The sequence below is a fragment of the Miniopterus schreibersii genome (assembly GCF_964146895.1).
Source record: "Miniopterus schreibersii genome assembly, chromosome: 19".
Lineage (NCBI taxonomy): Eukaryota > Metazoa > Chordata > Mammalia > Chiroptera > Miniopteridae > Miniopterus > Miniopterus schreibersii.
The window spans coordinates 9,913,040-9,938,945 of NC_138119.1; the positions used below are offsets into that span (position 1 = coordinate 9,913,040).

General features: G+C 41.5%; 1 protein-coding gene across 1 annotated transcript in view; it reads right to left on the bottom strand.

The window, feature by feature from the left end:
- Nucleotides 1–25,906, bottom strand: part of HAO2 (hydroxyacid oxidase 2) — a 133,382-nt gene that overhangs the window by 106,997 nt on the left and 479 nt on the right. The window contains exon 2 of the mRNA XM_081121489.1: nucleotides 5,212–5,261. The gene's annotated coding sequence lies outside the window, so the exon portion shown is untranslated. The remainder of the gene's footprint in view (nucleotides 1–5,211; nucleotides 5,262–25,906) is intronic.

Genomic DNA, 25,906 nt, shown 5'->3' on the forward strand with positions numbered 1-25,906 from the left:
CACAGTTGAGTGTTAAAGGGGTGCTTAGGGAACACGATGATAACCCTCCAGGCCTAAGGTGCGATAATTCAAGCCAACTGGGAAGACAGTGATCACACGTCAAACAGCTAGAGAACGTGCCAAACACCATGCAATTCAGATCGAAGCCATGCGATATAGAAGCAATAGATTCTGCTTCCCTCTTTTTTGCACTTTTAGCTTTTATATTCGTGAGATTTGTACCTGTGACTGGTTTCCACATGTGGCTTGGCCATAAACTAGGTACAGCCATCATTTCCATCCCACTTCCAGGCACAGTTTGTTTTCATAACACAAGACTAGGCCTTAGCTATTTCCACTCTCAGGATTAGGCCCAGTAGTGTCTAAGAGAGCAGTGGGGTGGGAGTGGGTGGAAATAATGAAGACCTTCCCTGGATTATGGGCTAGAACAATGGTTCTTAGTCAGAGACAACCACACAGTCCCCCCAGGAGAGCTGAGGAATGCTGCCAAACATTCTATAATGCACAGGACAACACCTCCCTCCCTGCCCACCCCCGAAAACAAAGCCTATTTGGCTCAAAACACCAATCATGCAGGGTTGAGAAACCCTGGCCTAGAATAACCTTTAAGAGAGACTCAGAGAGAACAGAAGAAAATTTGGGAATGTGCCTGGTGATTACAAATTAATCAGCAGAAAGCAAAAGCACACACACATACACGGTTGGAAGAGATGATGTAAGATTGCAATTTATAATAGCAACCAAAAAGAAATAAAATTACCAAGAAATTGGCACAATTCACAAGAGTAAAACTTCAACATGCTACTGAGAAACACACAGAGACACATAGAGACAAATGGAAAAGCATATCATGCTGTTGGGGGTGGGGGTGGGGAGCAAGCAATATCATAAAGATCCTACTTTCCCAAAATTAATCTATAAATTTAACATGCCCCTGATTTTTTAAAATTCCAAAATGATATTTTTCGAACCAGACAACCTGATTCTAAAATTCATATTTTTTAAAAAAGGAAAAATTCTGAAAAAGAAGAGTAATGAAGGTGAACTATTTCTATTAGATAATAAAACAATTTCTGAAGCTACAGATGATTAAAATAATGTGATATTGGCATGACAGATAAATGGAACAAACCAAGAATCCAAAAAAGAGGCACAAATGCAATGGGAATTTAATATACTATAAAAGTAACACTTCAACTCTATAGATAAAAGATTATTCAATAACTCACATTGGGACAACTGGGCAGCCATCTGGAAAAACATAAAGCTTGACGTACCTGTCAGTTATATGAGTACTGGAAGAAACCATGGGAATTTTAAGAAACAATCTCAAAGTGGGGGAAAAACTTGTTGAAGTATTTCAGAAAACCAAAACTCAGGAATCACGACATAAAAAGCGAATATATTCATCTATGTAAATAGAAAAGAATGAAAAACAGGAAACGTATATTTGCAACTTATGTCACCAGGAGCTGATCTCCCTAATATATAAAGAGCCCCACTAAATCAATGGGAAACCAGCAACTAATACAAATGTAAAGAAAGGAATGGACTGTCCACTGAAAAGGGAATTCAAATGGCTCTTAAATTCGTGAAAAGAAAACCAACCTCACTCCTGATAAGAGAAATACACAGAAATGAGTTACTTTTGCCCTACCAGATTGTCAGAGTTTTGGAAGTTTTGTATGTGTGCGGGTGTGGGGAAACAGGCATTTAAGACACTGGTGGCAGGTGCATAAGGTGACAAGTCAGACTTGAACTAGACACCCTGTTGCACATGCCTTTTGACCCAGGAATTGCATCCTCTATACCATGCGCAAAACATGCAAGTTACTCAGCGAGATGGTGTCAGGAATAAAGAAATTTGGTAAGGCCCCTAAATATTTGTCGCTAGTGACTACAGGGAATCAGAAAGAATGTAAATGTTCACCAATTCTGGACTACAGAATCACAGCACATTTACGGTACACATACTGTGGAGCCATCAAAGGACTAACGGAGCTATTTACGTGTGACTGTGGACTGACCAACCCTCAAACCTCCCAGACATAGAGCTAAGAGAAAAAGCAAAGAGGAGAGCAAATGAGTATAGTGTATCGCTGTTAGGAAAAAGGAGGTGAGGAGAGATGCCTGCACACACAGATGCAAGTGCATATTTGACTGTTTAAGCATAAAGTGTCTCTGGGGAGGAGCACCCCCTAGAAGCGTGCTACTTGGATCGCGTCTTCAGAGCTGGGTGGCTGGTGTCAGGAATAGGAGCAATGCGTTCTGTTCGTGGTATAAAACTTTTGTACTTTTTGGATACTGAACCAAATGCCACTATCATCTTTACCAACCACTAATCAATCAACAAGAACATTTAAAAACAGACCCCGGCCCAAGTGCCCATCAGTAGGTGAGTGGGTAAAAAAGCTATGGGACATTCACACCGTGGAATACTACGCAGCTGTAAAGAAGAAGGACCTCATACCCTTTGGGACAGTATGGATGGACCTGGAGAATATTATACTAAGTGAAATAAGCCAGGCAGCGAAAGACAAACATCCCATGATCTCGTTTATACGTGGAATCTAAAGAACTTAATAAACTGATGAACAGAACAGATTCAATGACACGGAAGCATGGATCAGACTGACGAATGTCAGAGGGACGGAGGGGGATGGGTGGGTGGAGGGGGAGAGAGTAACCAAAGAATTCATACACATAGATGCACAACCCAAGGACACGGACAATGGTGTAGAGAGGGACTGGGGAGGGGGGTAGGAAGGGGTGAAATGGGTGATTGGGGAGAAAAAGGGACATCTGTAATATTTTAAACAAAAATAAACACACACACACACAAATAAAATTAAATTAAAATTAAATAAAAATAAAAACAAATCCCAGCACAGTCATATGGCCTCCAGCTCTGGCCAGGCAAGTTTCTTGCCATTTTCCTACCTCTCCTGCCTTTCATAGGCCGTCACTGCAGAGGAAAACTGGGAACACAGAGTTTAAAAGCGTGGGGTTATCTTTCCTCCACACCATCCAAGCAAGGCTAGAGCTCTGCATGGGTTCCCAACAGCCTGCTTTTCAATCCACGGGGGTGGAGAACTTCGCTTATTTTTAAATTGGGTGGAATTCAGAAAAGAACTGCCAAAATGATTAAATAGGCTGGAGAGACTGGTTCATAAAGAAATGAAAAGACCTAAATGTGTGTAATTTGGCTAAGTGACAGCAGGGCCAGGCCGTGGTCAGCACCTACAAGTACTCAACAAGTTCAAACACCCAGACAGGAGAGGAACAGTCGAGGATGGAAACAGGGACGAGATGAAAATATGAAAAGAGAGAGAAAGCGTCTCGGTCTTTCTGTCTGTCTGTATTTCTAGAGCAGCCTTGCCAGGAAAGCGATGGATGTCTTGTTCCTTGGATCACATCCTAGAAAACCTTTACCTCTGCAGAGCTATGAGCTCCGCAGCCGGGGGTGAGATGTCACTGCCGAGGCCTTTTCGTCTCTATTAGGCTCCCTCTTCCCACTGCCCGTCTCCTTGAATTGGTGCTCTCCTGGACCCAAGTGGCCCCTCTGCTTGCTTCCCCCCCTCCCCATGCTTACCCAGCGAGGGTCAGGCAGCCCTGGGGAGGTGCTGTCTGTGCAGAGTATATTCATCATCATTCATATTTCAAAACCTTATTACTGAAATCCCAGCAGGAAAAAAATCAACTTTGTTACTACTAATTCAAGCCTTAATCTTCTAGCTTTGTTCTGAAACTATGGGACTTGGGGCACGGGAGGTGAGCAGAGAATATAATTACTGCAAGACAACAGAGCTGCCGTCAGTGGGGAGCTCTGAGTAGACAGCACATAGCAGCAGGAGGAGATGCGATTCATTAAAGAGAAATAGCTGGGCTGTGGGTCAGGCTGCTCCGGAGAGACGTGAGTAATCCCCTTAAGACAGTCTGCTCCAGCACTGCGAGAAGTGTGGCCCTTCACAGAGAAGGGGTTTGCTGCTGAATTAAAAAGCTGCAAGTGACCTTCCAAGGTCATCTAGTTCATCCCCTTCGGGCAGAAACCCTTGGAGCCCACAGTGATTGGCTGACGCGGCAGCCCGAGAGAGCACTCGCATTCCAGAATCGCTCCGACATTAGGAACTTCAGGCCAAGAAATTCTTCCTGGGTTGAAATATAATGTCTCATGCTATGGCTAATTTGCCTATGTATTTGTTTACTGTTTTCTCCTCTTGAGAGACAAATAAGCTGGTCAAGTAAGCCTAAGGAGCCCACTGAATGCGACCTGCCCAGGGGTGGTGGATTCAGATCTAGAGAACGCGTTCTGTACCCATTCTTTCTCCCAGGGCTAAGGGACGGCACATGCTTTTCTTGGCAGGCAGAGGACACTGGCGGGAGGCAGCTGGTCTACCTGTTTGCAGATAACTCAAATTCTTTATGGCTCAGAGTACAACACACCCGGGAATCATTTCTGGTGCCAACCAAAAAAAGGTACAAAAAAAAGGAAGGAGGGCAGCAATTGAAAAGTCTATAAAAACACTAAGCTACGTGGGTCTGCGCCTGGTGCTCGAGTGGGAGCGTGAGCAGGGGGTCTCTTTTTCACCCAGGTAATGACTGTAGGAGCCCCATAAGGAGATGGTTAAATCAAACACCGAGATGACTGCTCTTAAGAGGGGGAAAATATGTCAATCACACTTTGCCTTTGACACAAGGAAATTCCTTGAAACTGAGAATGGAGAGTGGAAGGGAGGAGAACGTCTCCTGATGTGGGTGGCCAGGAAACCAGGGGCCAGAAAAGCATGAGAGGAGAGAGGGAGAAAGAGACAGAGAGGGAAAAAAACACAAGATTGAATTCTAATCAAAATGCTATGAGGCGTTCACACCAGGCCTTGAGAGAATATTAACAAGGTTACCCAAGGGGGGGCCTTTAGCCCCAGGAATTATTAGTGAATATGGAATTATATTTGCGCAAACATTACCAGATGCAAGGAGCTAAATGTCCTGCAGATGTGGAAGGAGACAGCGTATGCTCCAAATAGGCGGCAGCTTTATTTGTCTTACCCTTCTGACGAGCGCCGGGCAGCACGCTTCTGAGGGGTTACGCTCTGGAATGACCACCGCAGCACTTGGCCCCCGTTTCAAACACAACTGCTGCCTGACCAGCCTCTGAAGCCTCTCAGCCCAGAGCAGGGCAGAGTGGCCCCCAGGCGGCTTTGACAAACTTACCAGCTCACCGCCAACACCTCCCAGGACCATGGTGCTCCAAGAGGGATTTTCTGAAAGAAGAGAGAGTTCAGAGTCAGGTAGATCACAACAACTTAAAAAAATAAAAATATAGGAGTTTTGAACTCAAATGTAACCAGCTGATGTTGGGGGAAGAAGACATTAAAATACAAGAGAAACAGAAAGTTTCCTTCTGATGTGCCACCATCAGATCCTCAAGATTCGATTTAATTTAGATTCACCGCGGCTGACGGAGACCTGTAACACCTCTGTGGTTAGAAAGCCACTGCCTTCAGGGCCTCTCCTGAATTTGTAGCCATAAATCCCCACTGCCATCTCGCTCGCTTCCAGCAACACCAGCCAGCAGGGGGACAGAGTTGCTCAGTGCGTTGATATGACACAGAGGCCTCCGATATTGTATAAGCTTCAGACCCATTATAACCCAAATTTGCCTCTGGTGTAAGCAATGTTCACTTTATTTTACTCACCAGCTTATAAGGTTAGCCTCGTTCACACCATTTTTTCCCCTTGAAAACATTTTGTTTTTTAATCATGTTTAATTTTTTCAATTACAGTTGATATAAAATATTATCTTAGTTTCAGGTGTACACCCCAGTGATCAGACATTATGTAACTTAGTGATTATCCCGACAAATCTTGTACCCATCTAACACCAAACATAGTTAGAATATTCTTGACTATGTTCCTTATGCTGTACTTCACACACCATGACTGTTTTGCAACAACTAATTTGTACTTCTTAATCCCTTCGCCTTTTTCACCCATCCTACAGCCCTCCTCCCAGCTGGCAACAGTCAAAATGTTCTCTGTATCTATGATTCTGTTTCTGTTCTGCTTGTTTGTATATTTTGTTTTTTAAAATTCAATTGCTGATAGGTCATTCCATTTTTAAAAGGAGGAATCGGAGACTTTAATCGCATAGCTTCTAAGTGGATTTGAATCCAAGGTCTGTCTTATGCCAAAGGAAGTCAATTAGCTCTCGCCCTACCTGTCATTTCCCAACCCCACCAGAGGGCACGCTGATCCCCGAAGTGATCTTCTCGTGCTTTATCTAGTTTGCTTTAATGGCTTCCACTGACACCCTTCCCCCTACCACTCTAGCCCATCTGCCCTTTGAACTGCCTCATTGTTAAAAGATCTGAAAGATCTCACTGTCAGAAAACTTCTTCATTTCCTCTCCATTACTCTGAAATGTGCCCTTGTGGACCCCTCAGTCAGTTCCTTCTTCTCGTGATACCTGACAATTTTCTTTGTGTGGTGTTTACACTGCATAGGAACAGGAAAGATATTTCAAAGCATCTGGGCTGAAGAACATACCATCTTTGAAATGGTTTTTTTTTAATTGAAATTCAAAGCACACCCTCTCCAGGAAGCCCACCAGATTAATTCCAGGCAGCAAAATCCCCATGCCACCCCTTGAAGTCCCTTTATAACTTGCCATTGGCTATTCACAACCACATCGGATGTGTTCGTTTATATTCTCTTTCTTATTAGAAAGATCAAGATTAGCGATGCCTAACAATCTTTACTACGTAAACTTAAATGCATATTTGGATTCCAGAATTTTTGTGGGAACTCAGGAAAATTTTCCGACTATAGAATATAAGGAAGTGAAGGCTGTTTTTTCTTCACTGCACCTCAGCATCAATCATGTTGCTTTCAAAATGAAAAATATGCAAGTCCATTTTGTGTAAAAACAAAAAACCTCACTTCTGGGGTTGAACAAAAAGCTCATCAAACGCCTGGCCTGGCTCTCCCAGGCTCTAATGTGCGGCTTTAGCTCTCTCAGTGTGTAACAGTGGCAGACAAAAATGCTTCAGTTTCTCTCTCTGTAAAATAAGAATTGTGCTATTTCTTTCCCATTCACTTCAGAGAAGTCTCGTGGGGAACAAGAGAGTTAGATGATTAATGGCTGAAAGTTCCTGGACAAACACAAAATGCTTAATAAAAATAATCCCTCATGACCACGGTGATAGGCACCAATGACCTGATGCAAAACCTTGACTGAGGTGGAAGGCACTTCAGATACACTTCGGGCCCTGCCCATGAATCCAGGCTCCTTTCCCCTGGTGAGGACAATCTGGCCTCCTGTTCCCCGACTCCCTCCACTGACAGGCTCCTGTTCACAACCCCACCCTCCCCCAGGCTCAAACCCAAGCACCAAGTAACATGAAATGCGGCCTCCTGGTTGCGGAGGAGCAGCATGCGGGAAACTGTGAAGTGCCCCCTTGTGAGGTCACTGTAAGTTTATCCCTTCTCTTTCAGGGCACACGCCTGCTCAGCCCCTACCACAACAGTATTAAGGAAACTATCTGAGATCCAAACTCAGTTCTTCATCTAGTTTAGGTCCCTCCTAAGAGAAGCCCTCGCATAGCTCTGGAAAGGGTCTCCAGGTAAAATACAGGGTGTCCCCTCAAAAACGTATACACACTTTGAATAATTATTCATTCCAACGGGTTAAATCTGAAAAGAAAGAAACATCAATTGAGCTATCAGCTGTTAAAGTGTGTATACATTTTTGGGGGGACACCCTGTACGTCTCCTGTCAAGACTGAAAAAAATGGGGTGTGCTTAAAAAGTATATACATCTCTCTTGGTAGAAACTGCAAAGGCTATTTAAAAGGCAACAAGGGATTCTGGTATATTTTCATTATTTACTGAACATAATATATTCCTGGTCTTCAGACATAAGACAGCCACGTGAAGTCACCCTGGACGCAATCTGATCTGTGAGTAAACTCGGAAAACTCAAGATGCGTACTCACCTGACCTGCTCTGCCGCATGTTAGGCTGTCTTGTCCTAAATGACTTTCTTAAGAGCATGAAAGAAAACCAAGGAGCTCCTGTCAGAGGAAAGAACCACCGAGCTTCGTTACGGTTCATGGGACAGAGGGCGAAACAGCATGAGGAGCTGGGGCTTTGGAATCAGACAGACCTGGGTCTGGAATCTTAATAGGACCAGTTACTAGTCTTGAGCAAGCTTTTTGACTTCCCTGAACCCATTTCCCTGTCTATAAAGATGGACCTAAAAATATGTATACATGTGTGTATATATATATATGTATCACAGTAAAGAGTGAATTAGATATTGTATAAAGTGCTTGGCAGAGTGCCTAACTTACAATAGACAATCAATACATAATAGCTAGTAAGAATCATAATAATGAAAGTAACAATATATTCCTGAATTGTCAACAAATCTATTCAAATCAACAAAAGTTTTTGAGGATCTATGGGAATTACAGGAAAGGAAAATACAATGACTTGCACAAAATAAAAACTACCCTGAAAGATCAGACCATATAGTTTCATTTTTCAAAATGTTCGTAAAATTATCTCTGTGTATTCTTTGCTTTTGCTTAAAGTGTATGCCAACCACAGCATAGGTTCTTAAGTTGGACAGGTTGTAACGCTATACCACAATATAATCATTCCTCAGAAACACTGCATACCATAAAATTTCATGTTAAAATAAGAGGGAAATGGATAAAAACATATTCAACTTTGTAACCAGAGCACTAACAAAAACAGTAATTATTGCGTGGGACATAACTTGAACAGCCCAGGAAAGCAGATCCGCGAGAGGTTGCCTCAGGGGTAATTTTAGAATGCATAAAAAAATAGTGAGGAACTTCTGCTTCTGGCCAAGACGGAGTAGCAAGGACTAGATTTACCTTGTTGTGTAAAATAACTTAAAAAAAAAAGAAGAAAGAAAAAAGCCTGGACAAATATATGAAACAACATCTCTCAAGATATTGGAAATAAACAGTGAAGGTCATTGATTTCTGAGCTATAAAAAGCAAATGAGGTGAGCCCTAGGATTGCCTAGCTTACTGAAGAGAGATTCCAGGTTGTCACACAGAGAGAAGTACTTGGGTAGAACCCAGTGGTCTCCTTGAGTTGAGGAGATCGAATTTGAGGTACAGGTGCCCAGAGTTCTCAGGGCAGAGAACTACAGAGGAGAGAGCTGCACAGAGAGAACAGAGATGTATCGATGGTCCCCTTTGTGGTTTCTGCTGGTATCTGATCAAGAACGTGACTGAAGAAACTACCTGAGACTAAGGGATGACCCTCCTTACAGGATAGGAGCAGAATACTAGAAGAAACATAGAACAAATTAAATAAAGTCATGGAAGATATTTCTAACTGACCTTTTACAAATAAAAACTAAAATACCTGAAATGAAAAGCTACACTGAATGGGATTAACAGCAGATTAGACATCACAGAAAGAAAGATAAGTGAACTTGGAGACATAGCAATAGAAAATATCCAAAATTAAGCATGGAGATTTAAAAAGAGAACCAGAAAAAAATAATAGAGCATCACTGAACCATGGCACAACTTCAAGCAGTCCTATGGTTGAAATTGGAGTCATTAAGGAAAAAAAGGAGGGGGGCGTGGGCATATAAAATATTTGAAAACGAATGTCCAAAACATTTTAAAATTTGATGAAAACGATAAACCCAAAGACCCATGACAATGAATGGACTTCAAGCACAAGAAACATGAAGAAAATTACACCAATGAACGTCATAATCAAAATGCATAAAACTAGTGATAAAGGAAAAATCTTAACAGAAGCCTAAGAAAAACACCACTTTACATACAGAGAAACAGCAGTAAGGATGACAAAGATTCCTTGTCAGGCACTATGCAAGAGGGAAGACAGCATAGAGCATCTTTAAAGTACTCAAAGAAAAACACTGTCTAACTAGAATTCTGTAGTCCACAAAAATATCTTTCAAAATTAAAGTGAAATACTTTTTCAGGCATAGTAAGAGACAAAAAAGAAAGACTAAAAGATAATCTATCTTGATCATCTCAATAGACAGAGGAAAAAACAGTAGGCAAAATCCAATATCCACTTGTGATTTTAGAAATTTTTCCACAAACTCAGAATAGAAAAAAACTTTCTCAATCTGATAAATATCATCTAAAAAACCCCCTACACCCTGGCCAGTTTTGTTCAGTGGTTAGAGCACCAGCCTGCAGACTGAAGGGTCCTGGGTTTGATTCTAGTCGAGGGTACGTACCTCGGTTGCAGGCTCCATCCCTGGCCCAGGTCAGGGCTCATGCAGGAGGCAACCAATCAATGTGTCTCTCTCACAAAGATGTTTCTCTCTCTCTCTCTTTCCCTTCCACACTCTCTGAAAAGCTAATGGAAAAAATATCCTCAGGTGAGGATTAAAAAACAGAGAGAGAAACAAGATGGCGGCGCAGGTAACAGCTGTACCCGCCGCCTCCTGCAATCACATCAAAATTACAACTAAACTACAGAACCACCATCACTCAGAACCTCCTGAGATCTGGCTGCACAGAAGCCCCACAACCAGGGAGCTGAAGAAGCACTGAGACCGGGAGGAGGGGCGGAGACGCGGGCGGATCGGGGCTGGATCGTGGAGATGCCGCAGCGGGCCCACACCTGGTGCCGCGGGGTAAACCCGGGAGGGAATCTCGGGGTGGAGGTTTCCTGGAAGAAAGAACAGAAGAAACCTCTAGAAGAGGAACTAAATGAAATAGATCCAAGCAAGCTAACAGATACAGAGTTCAGAATTTTGTTTATAAGGATGTTTAAGAAGACTGTTAGGGAAATAACTGAGAAAATCGATAGCCTAATAAAGTACCAATTTAAAATGAAGGCTACACGAACTGAAATGAAGAATAATTTACAGGGAATCAACAGTAGAGTAGAGGACACTGAGAATCAAATCAGCAATTTGGAACATGAGGAAACAAAAAACACCCAACCAGAAGAGCAAAAAGAAAACAGAATCCAGAAATATGAAGATAGTATAAGGAGCCTCTGGCACAACTTCAAGAGGCCCAACATTCGTATTATTGGGGTACCAGAAGGGGAAGAAAGAGACCAAGAAATTGAAAACCTATTTGAAAAAATAATTACAGAAAACTTCCCCTACCTGGGGAAAGAAACAGACTTACAAGTCCAGGAAGCACAGAGGGTCCCAAACAAGAGGAACCCAAAGAGACAGCACGACACATCATAATTAAAATGCCAAAGGTTAAAGACAAAGAATCTTAAAAGCAGCAAGAGAAAAGCAATTAGTTACCTACAAGGGAGCACCCATACGACTGTCAGATGATTTCTCAACAGAAACCTGGCAGACCAGAAGGGAGTGGCAAGAAATATTCAAAGTGATGAAAAACATGGAACTGCAACCAAGATAGCTCTACCCAGCAAAGCTATCATTTAGAATTGAAGGTCAGATAAAGAGCTTCACAGATAAGAAAAAGCTAAAGGAGTTCATCACCACCAGACCAGCAATACAGGAAAAGTTGAAGGGTCTTCTTTAAGAAGAAGCTAATGAACAAAAGAATCTGGCGAACTAAATAGATCCAGGGACATTGACGCATGCAACAGACGGTCATATCTCAGGAAAGAGGGAGAGTGGGAAGAGATTAACCAAAGAAGTTATATGCATATATGCATAACCCATGGACACTCAATAACAAGGTGAAGGCCTGGGGAGGGGGTGGGAGCAAAGTGGAAGGGGTCAATTGGGAGGGAAAAATGGGACACCTGTAATACTCTCAACAATAAAGGTAAATTTAAAAAAATAATAATAAAAAAAATAAAATAAACAAAACAAAAACAAACAAAAAACACATTAATAAAAACTTACGGCTAATATCATACTTAGTTGTGAAAGACTAAATGTTTTTCCTCTAACATCAGGAATAAGTCTTCTATTCACCATTATAGTGAAGGTTCTAGCCAATACAGTAGGCAAGCAAAATAAATAAATGGCATCCAACTGGGAAGAAGGAAGTAAAACTGTCTTTCACCACAGACGACATGATAACCTATGTAGAAAATCGTGGGGAAGCAAAAAAAGTTGTCAGAACTAATTAGTGAGTTCACCAAAGTTGCAGGATACAAGATGAATATACAAAAACCAATTGTATTTCTATATACAAGCAACAATTAGAAATTTAAAAATACCATTCACAATAGAATTTAAAAATATGAAATAGTTGGGGATAAACCTGAAAAAAAGATGATTAATATCTGTATATTTGCAAACTACAAAATGTTGCTAAGAGAAATTTTGAAAGGCCTAAAATATGGAGTGATACGTTGCATTTATGGATCAGAAGATTCAATATTGTCAAGATGTCAGTTCTTTCCAAGTTGACCTGTAAATTCAATGCTTTCCGAATCAAAATATCCACAGGCATTTTTTTTGTAGAAACTGACAAGCTGATTTGAAAATTTATATGAAAATGCCAAGGCCCTAGAATATTTAAAACTCTTTGAAAAGGCAGAACAAAGTTAGAGAACTTACACTATCTAACTTCAAGACATACTATAAAGCTATAGTAATCAAGACAATGTGTATTGGTGTCAAAGAAGATAAATAGATCTATGGAACAGAACAGAGAGGCCAGAAATGGACTCACCCACATATGATCAACTGATTTTTTACAAAGGTACAAAGGCAATTAAGCAGAGAAAAAAGATAGTCTTTCAATAAACGGTGCTGACACAATTTTATATTCATATGCAACAAAGGGAATTTCAATCTATAACTTACACCATATACAAAAAATTAGCTCAATATGGATTATACATCCATACAGTTCAACAATGATGATCTTTTTTTTTTTTTAGTCTTCATTTTTTTATTGAGATATAATTGACATAATATCAGTTTCAGGTGTACAATGTGATGATTCAATATATGTATATATTGTGAAATGATCCCCACAATAACTCTAGTTAACATCCATAATTGATTATCTGAATCAATCATTGCGTGGGTGGTTGCAAAATGGCCAATTTGTAATTTTATCATCCCTTCTACGTATAGTAGCTGGCATTCTTCTATAAAGAAGTGCTTTCCTCCCTTCCCCTGCCTTGCTTTCTTGTAGTATCACTAGGACACATGAGTTTTAAAAAATTCAATGTGTTATATATTATAATAATACATATTATGTAACATATTACTAATGTGTTGTATGCTATTCTTTGGATGCTCAAATTGTTTCAAGTGTGGCCCTGGAGGCCCTTGCAAGGTTGCTCCTGTGTCCTTTAGCATTTCTTTTGTAGCCTTTGAGCCCTCCCTTGGTTTCTGGCACTAGATGTTCTGGGGTCATCTTGTATTTTCCCTGCTCCAAACATAGAATTGGCTGAGAAGTCTCGTTTTTAGTGACGAGTGGTATTTAGAAACCAAGACCTAATTTCCAGATGTGCTCAGCTGCTGGCACAGGGTTCATAATGGTACCCTCCAATCTCAGGGTTCTTATTCCCGTTTCCCCATTCCATATTTATACCTTTTTTCTTAAACAGGGAGAACCCAAGTTCTCAACTATCTCAACATATTTTTTTTTTTCTCTATCCTGCAATACAATAAAATAAACTCAGTACTCCAATACCAATCCTAACGACAAACCTACTAATTTCCAGATTTTGTTACAGAGCTTTTGAGCCTTAGACTAGATCCCATTTAGATTATTGTGTTAAAAAGTTACCTAAATTCATTTTACCTGTGTGGTTATGTTGTAGATTTAATAAATGGCTAAGTATATTTTTTTATTATATTTAATTTTGCTTCTTTCAGTCTTTTTACTTAAATTTATTTTGAATTTATAAAACACTTCTATAATTTAAAAATTCAAGCTGTTTGAGAAGATATATAAGGGATATCACATTTCAATCCCTATCTTATCTAGCTCATTACCTACTCCTACCCCACCTCAAGTACCATTGTCATATTTTATTTATCCTTATTTCTGCAAAAATAAGCAAATACATGCACATATTTTTACTCTCCTAACACAAAATGTAACATACTATATATACTCTGCTACACCTTGCTTTTTGGTTCACTTAAGAATATATCCTAGAAATAACTTCATGTCAGGTCACAGAGGTCACCCTCATCATTTTTTATGGCTGCATCATACTTCATTGTATGGATGTACCATAGTTCACCAATCTCCTAATGAAGGAAACTAGATTGTTTCCATTTATTTGCTATCATCAATATAGGGTGTCCCAAAAAAATGTATACACACTTTAACAGCTGATAGCTCAATTTTGAAAATAAAATGTATTTTAATAAACACTGCCTTTATAATTATTCAAAGTGTGTGCATACATTTTTTGGGGACACCCTATATATAATCTCAAAAATTAGTCATTCCACTTTTTAAAATTCCCCCCACAGATATTAAGATTTATTTTCTTATATGCACAAATATATATTTGTATATTCAATTTTATACAAATTGAATTTTATACAAAGCTTCAAGTGTTCACTGAAGCTTTGCTTGCAAAAGTAATGATCTACAAACAATCCAAATGTTGACCAAAAAGAGATTGTATAAACAAATAATGATACTCTCGTTCAACAAAATACTATGAAACTTATAATTTTCTTCTAAATGGAGGTATTGACGTTTACAGATGTGTAAAGATGCTTAAGACGGTAAGAGAAAATACGGACTTGTAGAGCTTCCAGGGAAAGAAAGCATGCGGGTGTTGTGACATCTTTGTGATATGCACAGGATACTTCTGGAAGGATGTGCAGTGGCTAACAGTGATTCTTCGGCAGCGGGATTCTGGAGTTGGGGTAGGATATTGGAGAACTTTCACTTCTTGTTTTGTTTTGTTTTATAGTTTGACTTTTTTATTTTACCATGCACATGTATTCTTTTTAGAATGGAAAACAAAAAGTATTTTAAATAAGCAATTTCCACGTTCTCAGACATGCCCCCCCCTCCAGTTCCCTGTTAAGCCGATCATGATGTCTTCATTCCCCACTGTGCCCTGAGAGTTTCCTTTCTTCTACATCTCTCCATTCCAGTAGCCATTCACACAACAGGAGAAACATGGTTGAGCTGTCTAAGTTACAGCAGGGCTGGAAGGGACGAGATGAGCAAGCCGCGCTTTGTCTTGCACAATTCTTTGTTGTGCTATAACACATCTGAACTCCAGGCAACAAACCGAGATACACTTATGCAGAAAGGACAAGAGCAGGTTTGAAGCGGGGAGCCTGGGGTGGAGATGTGCCCAACATCTGCCTCCCTGACCCTCACTCGAACATTACTAACTGTTCTGTTTGTTTACTTTCTCAACCCTGGAGACCAGAACATAGTTTTCTTATACCAAAATTACAGTTGTGAGATGTGGATGCTTATTCAATTTGTTATCAGGGAAGATTTGACCAGTATTTACCAGGGGGAGATTAAGAATTCCTAGAACTTGTAATAATAGGGAAAATAGTAAATAATATCATGATAACTATGCAGGGTGCCTGGTGGGTACTTTATACAATACATGATTGTCTAACCACTATGCTGTACACCTGACACTAATACCAAATTATACTGAAAGTAAAGTGTAATTGAAAAATAAAAATTAAAAACACAAAGAATAAAAATAAATAAAACCAAAAAAAAAAGAATTACTAGAACTTACTAGACTAAGGCTTTATGAAATAATATCTGACCACCTTGGACCTATAAAATATTTTACATCTACACAGAGAGAGAAGTACTGGCTAACCCTCAGAGCTGGCCACGGTGAAAGCCAAGCAGCACTGGGCTGCAGGACCAGCAGCATGTTCCTCTGAGAACTCACAGTGCATCTCAGAGCTGCAGCATCCGACGGCTGCCCATGACATTCCACAGTACTAACACCTTCTCAAAGCACTGGATGGCATACTTAAATTAAAATAAAATGAATATTTCATTTCATTTTTAGAATATATAGAAATATTTTGCAATCCCTCTGGAGAAGTGCAGGCTGCTTGGACTGTTGCAAAGCCGGGGCCAGCAATCCCCGCCAGAGAAGACAACTGGCGTCAACTGCTTCTGAGACGTCAGGAATGGTATGAAATGGCACCGGGTGTGTCACTGTCACTTGTGTGATTTGAATTTTAAAAATTAATCAAGAGTTGACCTCCCTAGCTAGGTACCTGAACAGTGTTATTGTTCAAAGACTTCTTGAAATCCAGCATCGCTGATTAAGTGAAGGCAAAGCCTGAGTACTTCCCTGGTCATCCCTGACCGACTCCAGCGATGGACAACCATCTGCCTGAGCCCAGAACAATTCAGTGCCCAGTGCAATGAGTGGTCACCCTCCCACCATTCCTGCATCTCGTCCAAACACTGATGTCTGCCTCGGTCTGCAAGTGACCGAGGGAACGGTCAGTTTCTGCTGTAGTTGTGGGAAACCCTAAACTAACATCTGCAACCCGCTTCAGAGTTTTCAAAGCATTTCCCCCTCATACATCCTGTGCTCCCTCTGATACACGACCGCAAGTTAGAGGGCAATTAAAATACACTGTGTGTTATGTACTCAATCTGCACTCACCCCTCACCCCCAAGCCTGTTAAATAAAGCTGAGATGTCATTGGTAAATGCTTATTAGAGAATTGTGGGAACATTTTTATGTTTTCTTAGAAACAATCCATTAAAACTGAAAACCATTTTCCAGCCTTCCAAGAGGACAGTGCGACTTCAGATGTTTCAAAACGTGCCCAAACTAGTACCTACATTGCTTTATACTATTCAGTTCAATGAAGCAGTGATTTATCGAGCAGTTCTCATGGGCGGGGCATGTCTCATACACCCTCAAGCGAGACTGGTTTGCTGTTCTAGAAGGATCTTAGGAGATTGGATGGGGGTGAGGGGCCCTATGACATATGGGAGCACAGGGTGCCGATGGAGCAACAGAGGGGAGCTAACCCCATCTTGGGAGAAGAACGTGTCCCCTGTGGCCATCACATCCTCCCAGTTGTTAAGGAGGAACATGCTGTTTGGATTACAGAGAGTGGTGTGAAAGCATCCTGTTTGAGGAAAGCAAATGAGAACATGCATATTTCCCCTTGGCTTTGCCCTTGTTCGTCATATTTTCTTCCAAGTCCCTCCCTTATCTCATCATGGGCCCTGACTCCTCATGAGCTGCACAGGATGCTGGCTCTAAATAGATTCCTGGGAAAGGGCCCGAAAATGCCTGTGTCATGCCAGGGCGTGGGAGGCAGTGAGTGAAGAGACCAGGCGGGCCACCAGGGTGAAGGAAAAGGCACCCATAAAACAGCCCGCTCTGCTGAGCCAAACGGCAGAGGCCAGGGATGGGCAAACCCAAAGGGCCCAGACCCCGATAACCATCAGACCACTGAACTGAGATGTCACTTTTGGGTTTCTCTACTTGCCACCCTCTCCACCCCAAGGCTGCTCTCTAGGCCTCCACTGAAACCCTGCTGCCCTCCCTGGTGACACTTGCCTTAGACGACAATTTCTGTTCACTTGTCACCCCTATTAAGCTGTGTGTATAGTTCAAGAATTTTCTCTCTCTCCGGTGTCTACCACAGTGCTTGACTCAGAGTATCCCTCAGAAAATATTTGTTTCTATTTTTTTAATTAAAAAAAAAACCTGGAAATTCTCAAATTAAAGTAAAACACACACAGTTAATTCCACTGCTTTTTTAAAAAGTATAGAAACGTGCAAACGTTTCCCTTCCATAACCTTCCTTTTTCTTTTGCTAAAATACATATTGATACATATAGTAAATGTTGGTTGAATGAATTAATAAATGAGTGAATCAATAAATCTAAAGAGTTGAAGTGACTGAGGGAAAAAATGCCAGAAGCCAACAATCAAAAGGATCATCTCCCATCTCAAGATGCTTAACTTCATCACATCTGCAAACTCCCTTTGCCATGTTTCTGGGCATTAGGATGCAGACATCTCAGGAGCCCGCTATTCTGTCTACCACAGAGCCAGGGGCACAGAGACAGAGGATCTAAGCACTTAATAGTCAGACACAAGTCATTGTTTTCATGGTGCTTACATTCTGCAGGAGAAAAAAATTAATTAAGTAAAATATGTTAGATGGTGCTAAGGGTTGAGTGGTGAGGAGACCAATGTGTCCAGAGCAGAATAAGGTCAGGGGAAGGCGGTGGGGAAAGAGGTCAGAGAGGGAGGCTGGGATGACGAATGCGGGCATTTGGGCCTTGTAGCTTTGGGGAAGGGCTCAGGTTTCTTCCCCAATGGCGTGGAAAGCCAGAGGAGTGACTATGATTTGACATGCATTTTAATGAGTTTCTCTGGCTGCGGATTGAGAGATTAGACTGAAGGGGTCGAGGCTGGAAGCAGGGAGGTGTGTTAACACCCTGCTCTCTTCCCCTTCGCCTTCCTGCACACCTTCAGCTGCAGGTCCACACCTCCTTCATGCAGTTATCCCTCCGGTGGGCACCCTGCTCCTCTTTCCAGCTCAAAATTCCAGTCGTTCAAATAGGAAGTAGAGGAGCCAGGACTGCCCCTAACGTGTGACTTGAAGGAAATGAAAGGTCTTCTTGATACAGAGATGTTTTCCCTGAAATTATTTGCTAATTGCAGCCTCCCCCATTAAATTGTGATCTCAAAGAGCACGGAGATCTCATTCAGCTTCATGTACTTAGCACCCAGCATGGTGTCTGGCACAGGATGCTCAGTCTTTGCTAGATGAGTAGATAACAGATGCCAAGCCCTCAAGAGTCTGTGTTTCTATGTTATTAGCAGCACGTCTCCCTCCTCCCCTCCACCCCACCCCACCCTACCCCATCGCCTCTTGATGTTAAATGTCAGACAAATGGAAAGGTCTAAGAATCTGAGAGCTGAGTGTTCTAGGAAATGAAACTTTCCTTTTCAACAACACATTGTGGCACCAAGACTGGAGTGGGGTCTTCCTAACAGTCACCATCACAGCCAGACAGCCTCTTCTTTTCCTTCCCTCCCTGATCCCTAAGCAGTTCTAGGATAAGAGAGATAAAATAGGTCCTAAAGGGATGTTATTGAGAAGAAACCACAGTCCTATTTCTTGTGCACTCCTGTGCCCTATAGGATCTTGCTCTTGCTGGGGGTCTTGTTCTTACTGAGGTGCTAACTAGCAGTGACATTATAATTGATCAGTGTCGCCAGGGCTGCTATGGGAGCTATGCCTGTCAACCCGGACAGAGGCCCGGCGACAATACCAGGTTATGCAAGACAGTCTCTGAGTCTTCCACAAATTCACAATGTCATAAATAAAGAATCGCCGAGGTCCCAGCTGGGACCATCTGTCAAAATGGGAGGATACTCCACCTATTGTAGGTGTTACTTCCAAAGTACTGGAAGATCCTCGGGTTAAAAATGTGACACTTGCATGAGCATAAGCTTACAGAGGTAAGGGCTGGAACCTTGAGAATCAGGTGGTTGAACCACTCCCATTTTTTTAGATAAAAATCAGGCTGAGAGATTAAAAACTTCCCAGTGTCCCTCTGCTAGTTGTGGAAGAGTCGGGACTGGGAATAAAGTCCGGTGTTCTTTTCAGTAACCTGCTGCCTCCTGGATCACAGTCTCTTCTGTCTTGCCTCCCACTGTCTCAACCCTCCTAACGGAAGTTGATCCTCTTAGATGCAAAACTGATATGGACAGATCTTTATTTTTTATTTTTAAATCCTCACCTGAGGATAATGTTTTTATTGATTTTTAGATAGAGGAAGGATGAGAGAGAGAAACATTGATGAAAGAAACATTAATCAGCTGCCTCCCACACACGCCCCAACCGGGGATTGAACCCGAAACCTAGATATGTGCCCTGACCGGGCATAGAACCTGCAACCCTCTGGTGCACGGGACAATGCTCCAACCAACTGAGCCGCCCTGCCAGGGCTGGACAAATCCTTACAAAGAGATGCTGGTAAACAGAAAACTTGATGATAAATAGGGAGATGACGCAAGAGAAAGGGCTGAATCCAGAAATAAATCATATCTTCACATAGTGTTTACAGAAATTGTTTTGAATAATTTCCATAGAAATTATTTTACCCACCACAGGAATGCTGCTCCCTCCCACAGGGATTTGACCAAACAGAAAAGAGAAGCAGAATGAAGGAAAAGCAGTAATTTAGATTTATATATGAAACATTAGTTGGAACCTAAGTAATAACCCTCGACTAATCAGAATATTTTATGCATTCTGCTTTTTAGTGGAAAGAGCAAACCACAAGAAAGCAAGCATATATCAGAGATTTTAAAAATGTTTCCAGGGCTTATTTTAGGCTTTAAAAAATTTTCCCCAATTCCCTGCACTATCTTTAAAATATCTCACCCCGCACACCTCCCTCTTTTCCCCTCACATGTGTTCATCTGTTCATTTAATCAACCCGCCAATATTTATCGAGCTTTCCCCTGATGTCAAGTACCGTTAGGTCTGAGATGAAAATGTGGTCTTGCCTTGAAGATTAATACCTGGTGAGAAAGTTCTACTAAGAATATTTAATTTTTATCATTTTTCACAGTTATATTTCTGGTTCTGTAAAGTAGTTCTGTACTAAATATTTCCATCTGGCCTTCCAGAGCCACTGTCTATTACTTTTGCATTGTGTTTTGTGCTTCAGGGGGATGGGGTGGGAGTAGGACTGACCTTTATGGTTCAGATAAACATGTTCCTTTGCCCTGAAGGTTCAGTGAATGGAGAAACCAAAAGATCAGAAGATCAGAGGGTGGGAGGCGAGAGAAAGAAGCAGGGCTATTGCCTCCCTCCCCCAACCCCATTCTTCACACCTGAGAATTTGTGGGGGACAGTGGCTACATTCCTTTCCTAAAGCGCACAGAACCTATTGGATAACCCTCTCCTGGAATTCTCTTGGATTGGCAGCTGTCATACAAATCATGGTGACTGCCAATTACACAATCAGGAGTATATGTCTGAGAAACAGCAGCAAGCAATGCAGTTGGAACTAAGGCACTGCTACCTAAAGTAGCCAGAGAGGGTGAGCACGGATCAAGATACTCTTCCTGCTTACCCATTGAAGGGATCCGTGGAAAGCCCCTTCGTGGCCGAGGCTGGGTGAGAAAAGTTTCCTATTCTCTGTCCCTCATAAACCTAACCCTGCCGTCACAGGATGACACGGAGGAGCGACGTGACTTGGCCGAGGGTAACTGCGTGGAGCAGTCTTGAGAAACTTTGGAGGCCCATTCTCAATATTTGCATCTCAGTATCTGTCTGCCATGACAAAACCGAAGCTCTTACCTTGGGCGCATCGTGAGAAGGCACGGTTCTTTGGAACAGGCAATAACGCCGGGGACGATAGAAAGCGGTACGAGAAGAGGAAGACCACGTACAAGGTGGGCTGACTCCACAAAAGAAGCCATCGGCAGGAGGGTGCCGAGCTGGGCCAGGCTGACGAGGACAGGACACTGTGGGCACCACTCATCCACAGGGGCCCCAGGCGTCGGAGCTGACTCCCCTGCAGGTCACCCCCCCCCCCCCCCCCCCCCGCCGGGCACGAGGGGTCAGGAGACAGGCTCTGACACCTGGGCCCTGACTGTAGTATCTGTCTTCGTCTCTCTACATGAATCTAATTTGGAACCGAACAGAAACTAGTTCCTAGAACAAGAGCTGCAATGTATGACATCTAGCCCTCTTATTTTTCACTCATTTCACAGAAACGGGGGAAAAGTAATGAAGGCTAACTGGTTCGCTGAGATCAGTACTGGGTCTAGCACAGCAACTTTCAACCTTTTCCGTTCATGGCACACATAAACTAATTACTAAAACTCTGCAGCACACCAAAAAATATATTTTTTGCCAATTTGACAAAAAAAAAGGTATAATTTTGATTCATTCACAATGGATGGCTACTGTTGTCTTTTTTTAATTTTTTATTTGACAATCTAAAGAAATAGTCAGGTATTGCACATGCTTTAAAAATCCTTGTGGTACACCAGTGTGCCTCTTGCAACATACTGGTTGAAAATCACTGGCCTAGCAAACAAATTTTCTCTGAGTTCATGCTCATTTCTACTTATTAAAGACAAAAAGAAAAGAAAAACATAGCTGATGACAACTGTCAGTGGGTTTAGTACAAGGAAATTTAACTGGTGAGACGTGATTTGACTGAGACAGTGAGGTTAACACCTCCCTGTTTTTAGAGAGATCATCATGTCTGTCTTCTGTTTTTTTTAGAAAGATCAGGATCTAAGCAGTAGGTCATGGCTAGGATCCTAGCATTACACCAGGCAGACGGGGTGTGGGAAGGGACCTAATGTAGCTTCATTACACAAAGGAGAAAAGAGCCTGTCTAAAAGACACTCCAGGAAGCTTTTTGGACACCTTGCTGTTTCTTTTTGTAAAACATAAACTCAGAAGTGGGAAGCCTGTCCATCCCAGTTGTGAAGTAGCTGGAACAGAGGCTGGTGATTTAAATGTAGAGTGAGTGTAAAGATAACAAATAGGTCTTGTCTTTAGGGTCACATCACCTGGAAAACCAATGGCATGCAGAGATAGCAAAGTAAAATGCTTTCTGAACTTTAACTTGCTAATTACTAAGGTCCATTTCCTCCATAAAAAATATGTCCTAAGACTGAAATAGTCTCTTACATTTCTCCAAAATTATTGTCTCCATTCTAGACCCACACTTAAGGGAGCAATTCTCTGTCACTGGTGAAGACCTGTTACGCTGAAATGGCAGTCTGACAAAGATAATCGAGAGAAAACATTAGCTGTGAGCAGGAATTCCAGGACCTGCAACATCCCATACGATCCATCCCCCTCGTGGTTCTGTACCCTACGAACTCTAGAAGTAACGGAGTCAGTTCTCTGAAGATCAACACAGGCAAATTATTTGCCCAGGTCTGCTCTGACTCTCCCCACCCACCCACCTTCTCCCAAACCCAGTCAAAATGTCATCGTTGCAGAGCAGGAGAGTCCCGAAGGTTAGACACGAAATCTGGAAAAAGCTATGGCCTTGGCCCGTAACTTTAAGGAAAGGGTATTCTGAGAAAATTCCTAGTTTGCTATCCACACCACCAAGTCTCTCCCTTAATTTTGCTACCTGACATCTTCCAGGAAAAAAAGTGATAGTACTGTAACGCCTCCCTTAAAACCCCAAGTAGCTTTCCCAAGACCAAATAAGCCTCCTATGACCATCCTCACACAAAGAGGAGGCTATTATTTTCATTTCCTCAACACCAACCAGGGAAACAGCATCTTTCAGTGTTGCAGGGTGGAGAGATGTGAGCATCAACCCTTTAAAAGTTAGCCATTTGGTTGCTCTGCTGACGAAGAGTGACACAGGATGTGCGTGCAGGTGATGCCTTTCTCTTGGACCAGCCCTAGCGTAGCTACTTCAGCTTTACAGAGCTGCCACTGAAAGCAGGGAGCTGGTCTGGAAATTACAGTTCTTCCTAGTCCTGCTCTTATTCCTGATGTGATTTTTGTCAAGGTACTTGATATCTCTGGACCAGTTTTATCAGCTATGAAATGAGGGGTAGAATTGGAATTAAGACAGATGTAAAAAAGAACAATCTCCAAATCATGCTCATGGCTTCCACATGGTTTAATGACTCTTGGAAGCCATCTCACTCACGGGCAGACTCTGCCTCACTTTCAGTCCTTATAATGAATCAAGCATAAGATAGCACATGGCCAGGGAATGACAGCTGTACCCAGAATTATGAAAAGAAGGGTTTGCTTTCATTGTGGAATTTATTCCGCTCTTTTAAAAACATATTCAATATAAATTAAAGGTCAGAGGTGAACGGACTGTGCTCTAAGTAAGTTTTGAACACAGATGCCATCTAGTCCTTGCATTCTGCAAAATTCTTCTTTAACTGAATAAATGTGTAGGGTTATTCTCCATTACCTTGATCAGCATCTAATACCAACCTGACACTTAGAATTAAATTAGAGAAACAAAATTGGATACTTTGAGACTTGAGGCTGGTTATACTATTGGAGCTAAGAGTGGATTTAAACTCTTTCCTTATCCCATTTAAATCTAACTAGATATAAACTCCCCATTACTGAGGAATAGAGGTGTGTCTGCAGAGGTGGAGGTTCCCCTTGATGTTCTTGGACAAGGAAACCTAATCCTTTCTTCTGACACACATGGTTGCAATAGAAAGCGTTCCCCAACTGCCAGTCTGGTTTTAATCTATTGTTTCAAGCAAGACAGGATTTGCAGGGAATGTGCAGAAAAGAGCAAAATTACCAGGACTTACTATAAAATAAAAGTGTTGATGAGAAATCAAATTTTAAACAAGTGTTCAAAATTGTAAGCATGAACACATTATGTAGCCAAACAGTACATAAGTGGATGGCTATAAGTTTTTAATTGTAAAGTCTGCTTTCAATACAACATTTGTATCTCATTTGACTAAAATTCTTTGGCTTACCAAATGATAGCAATGGTAAAATATTGCAATAAATACAGTGGTGCTTCATTTTAACAACACTCTTGGACAATGAAATATTCCATAAGTGAACTTCCCGTGTGACCATACTAACTCTGCATTATACAAACTTTAGAAATGTGAATCATTCACTATGGAAAAAGTTCAAAAGTGTATTATCAACCTCTGAAAATTGTGTACTTTGTCAAAATAAAAGTTAGATTTAAAAGGTATGCCTACTCTATGTAAGGCACTATACTACATGCTTGGGGAAATGTAAGAAATAAAAATATGGTCCTTGTCCAAGGGGCAAGCTTGCTGGCTGAGTGACACTCTAGAGTCATCAGGTCACCACTGTGGTGGGAAACACAATTTATTACTTCTGAGTTTGAAAATAATTGACTTTAAAAATACAGATATTGAAATGATTACACTTGTGTTCTGATTATTTCTTCAATGGGAGTATGTCTCCCACGAAAATATTGTCAGTCACGTGAGTCTTAGCAGATAAAAGACTAAAAGTACTGCTTGAGGAAATAAAGTAGACAGGCTCTTTGACAGCTATCCGCTGTAACCCTCATCTTACTTTTAGGCTTTATTTTACAATCCAGATGGCGTAGGATGTCATAAATCTAATCTTACTAATTCCTAAGGTCATTGAATCTAATTAATAACATCTGTAAAAAAAAAATACTCTATTTTAATGCTTTGCTGTGTATATGAGTACAAAACATTTAGGCATTTTATAAAACTGTTATTTACAAGGGATACTGTATATTGTTATAAAAAAGATCAATTGTCACTTCCACTGGCAAAACCTCTTTCCTGGGTTTCAGGTTTACTACATGTTGGGTTTTTTTTAAAGTATCTTTTGGTTACTCTTTTGAATTTCCATCATCCAACCATCGCCTTTTACTCCACAAACGCTACCTGGCAGTCTCCGAGCCTTCCTTGGTCTCAGTTACCCTCCGTCTCCCAGTGCAGACCTCTCCTGAGATCCAGACCTGCCTATCTAACGGGTGTCGCATTTGGGAGTACTACAGACACCTGGAATTTGACAGAGACAAAACCAAACTGACCAGTTTTGTTGAAGAATGAGACTCGATTTCCTCAGATGCCTTTTTTTGGGGGGGAGGGGGGGCGTCATCCCTACAATTCCCTCCCTGCTTAGATTACACCAATTACGCTTGAACTTCACCAGTACTTTGTACCACTCCTATGAGGTTTTAATGCCTGGTTTTAATTTATAAACTCTGATTTAAACCTGTGAAGATTCCAGTTCCTTTAAAACTATGGGGCATCCTTATTCCACTTATCTCCTACTCCTCCCTATGGAAATGTGGTACTTTTCAGTATTTGTTCAATGGATAAACACAACACCACATCGAGGAATTCTGACTAAATCCCTTCGTTGCATTTTTACTGGTATCTATTTATCTTCATGTCTGGGAGCTTTTTTGGGTGCATTCGCTGAAGCAGGAGCACTGTGTTAACTCTTGTTATAATTTAA